Source organism: Cibotium barometz, chromosome 18 (genome assembly GCF_041138505.1).
Source record: "Cibotium barometz isolate CiBa-2024 chromosome 18, ASM4113850v1, whole genome shotgun sequence".
Taxonomy (NCBI): domain Eukaryota; kingdom Viridiplantae; phylum Streptophyta; class Polypodiopsida; order Cyatheales; family Cibotiaceae; genus Cibotium; species Cibotium barometz.
The window spans coordinates 27,195,494-27,197,491 of record NC_141063.1 but is presented as its reverse complement, the minus strand read 5'-3'; the positions used below and the strand labels follow the sequence as shown (position 1 = coordinate 27,197,491).

The 1,998-nt window shown below is 50.8% G+C and overlaps 1 long non-coding RNA gene and 1 other non-coding gene across 3 annotated transcripts in view; both read right to left on the bottom strand.

The window, feature by feature from the left end:
- Positions 1-665: 665 nt before the first annotated feature.
- The window catches only part of LOC147629141 (uncharacterized), a 1,675-nt gene continuing 342 nt past the window's right edge, over positions 666-1,998 (bottom strand). Inside the window, exons 1-3 of one of the 2 annotated variants that reach the window (XR_015267909.1) lie at positions 1,577-1,998; positions 1,185-1,499; positions 666-1,115 (exon numbers count right to left, since the gene is read on the bottom strand). The exon at positions 1,577-1,998 is cut by the window's right edge and continues 342 nt beyond it. This is a non-coding gene — a long non-coding RNA (uncharacterized LOC147629141). Of the gene's footprint in view, positions 1,116-1,184 lie in introns of both variants that reach the window. The other variant, XR_015267908.1, reaches the window with a different exon arrangement.
- The window catches only part of LOC147629142 (U1 spliceosomal RNA), a 162-nt gene continuing 126 nt past the window's right edge, over positions 1,963-1,998 (bottom strand). Inside the window, exon 1 of the small nuclear RNA XR_015268028.1 lies at positions 1,963-1,998. This exon is cut by the window's right edge and continues 126 nt beyond it. This is a non-coding gene — a small nuclear RNA (U1 spliceosomal RNA).

The window sequence follows — 1,998 nt, the reverse complement described above, 5'->3', positions numbered from 1 at the left end:
AGGAGAGAAGGAACATGGTAAGGAGGGATCCCACGATGAAGACCGTCCACGGAATACATCCGAATCACCCATCCGAATGACGACTCCCATGCTGGGGCTCATGCCAGCCCGAGCATTCCCAAAACCACCAAAAGCAACCTTCCAAATGTTGCTCACCATGCTTAGGCTGGTCCACCTCTTGCTTGTGGTGGCCTTTCTGCTTGGATTGGCGGGCAACAATGGATGCAGAGTTCGAGCTCCGTGGGTCCAAATTTCCCGCCCCGCAAGGCACCAACCTCTTGACGGAAAGCCAACATCTGCTCGACTTGCGTGCGGGCCTTAACAGCCATCTACTCTGTCAACATATGGGTCAAGGGGCAACCATCATCTGATCCTTCACACCTGTAAAGAGAAACAAATGGTACCGAGTAGTAAAAGAGACTTTCCCCAAACCCTTACATGTTCCCTTGGTTCCACCCTAGTCATGCAGGCAACATACATGGGATGCTGCAAAATAAATGTTCACAAGAACCTTGGGACAAACTAACACAAAATCGAACTTTCTTCAAACCCAGATGTGCTCTCTTGACTCTACGGGCTGCTTCCCTAGCCAAACAATCAACACACACAGATGGAATGGCGGGAACTTGCTAGGGTTTAAGCAATTGTAGACCAACAGAGTCTAAAGAGAGAATGGCAATGGAAGACTTACGCAAACACACACACACACACACAAGTATCTCCTCCAATATGGTGGCAAGCCAAGCTCAAGTTTACCACACACACACACACACAAGTATCTCCTCCAATATGGTGTCAAGCCAAGCTCAAGTTTACAACAAACAATTTCGACGAGTGTATGGGAAAAAAATGATCAACAAACAGAGAGATGCCCCATGCTCATGTCCTTTGATTCCCTCGCAATTTCGCCTTCAGCTGCAGGCTTGGCCCTTGCTCTGACTGCTGCTTCACTGTTGCGTCCCCCCATATGACAGTGTGTGCCATCCACCTCCTGATATTGAGAAGCTTCAAATGAGGGGAGAGATCTCACAGCCAATGAAGTGTGGGGCTAACTAGCTGAATCTGCCATGTGTGGTTGTGGTGGAAACCGATGATCCAAAGCCTCCTCCTTTATCCTGTAAAAAGGAGAGCAAGAGAGGAATGTCAGGAAGCAAAATCAAGAGCAGCAATGGTTCAGAACAAACATGTGGGTGAGGTCCATGGAGTCCCCTGCGCAGTCCAGTGCTGCTAGCCGAGGTGGCTGTCCGTAACTGGCAGCAGGTAGGAAGTGTAAGATCACAGAACTCTGGACTAGAAAGGCAGAGGCTATTCATTCATGTCAAGTGCACACTGGCTCCTCCTGCTGACAGATCCCATGACGGATGCGTAATCCAACATTGCTGGGGCTCATGTCGCCTTTTGCCTCAACAACAGCAGCAGCATGGTTCAGAACAAACATGTGGATGAGGTCCATGTGTGGTTGTGGTGGAAACCGATGATCCAAAGCCTCCTCCTTTATCCTGTAAAAAGGAGAGCAAGAGAGGAATGTCAGGAAGAGAGAACACAAAATCAAGAGCAGCAATGGTTCAGAACAAACATGTGGATGAGGTCCATGGAGTCCCCTGCGCAGTCCAGTGCTGCTAGCCGAGGTGGCTGTCCGTAACTGGCAGCAGGTAGGAAGTGTAAGATCACAGAACTCTAGACTAGAAAGGCAGAGGCTATTCATTCATGTCAAGTGCACACTGGCTCCTCCTGCTGACAGATCCCATGACGGATGGCTGGGGCTCATGTCGCCTTTTGCCTCAACAACAGCAGCTGCAGCATGGAAAGGGTGGGATCTGTCTCCTTCTCCGTCGTAGGGCTGGTCTGTCTCCTTCTCCGTCGTAGGGTATGCGAACACAGCCGGTAGCCCAAATGAAATCAGAGCCCCGGCATGGCCTGCGGCACTGCTGCGCGGTTTCATGGTTTGGAGTTTTGTTTTGGGTGGGGGCCGCGCGAACGCGAGCCCCCGCTACCACA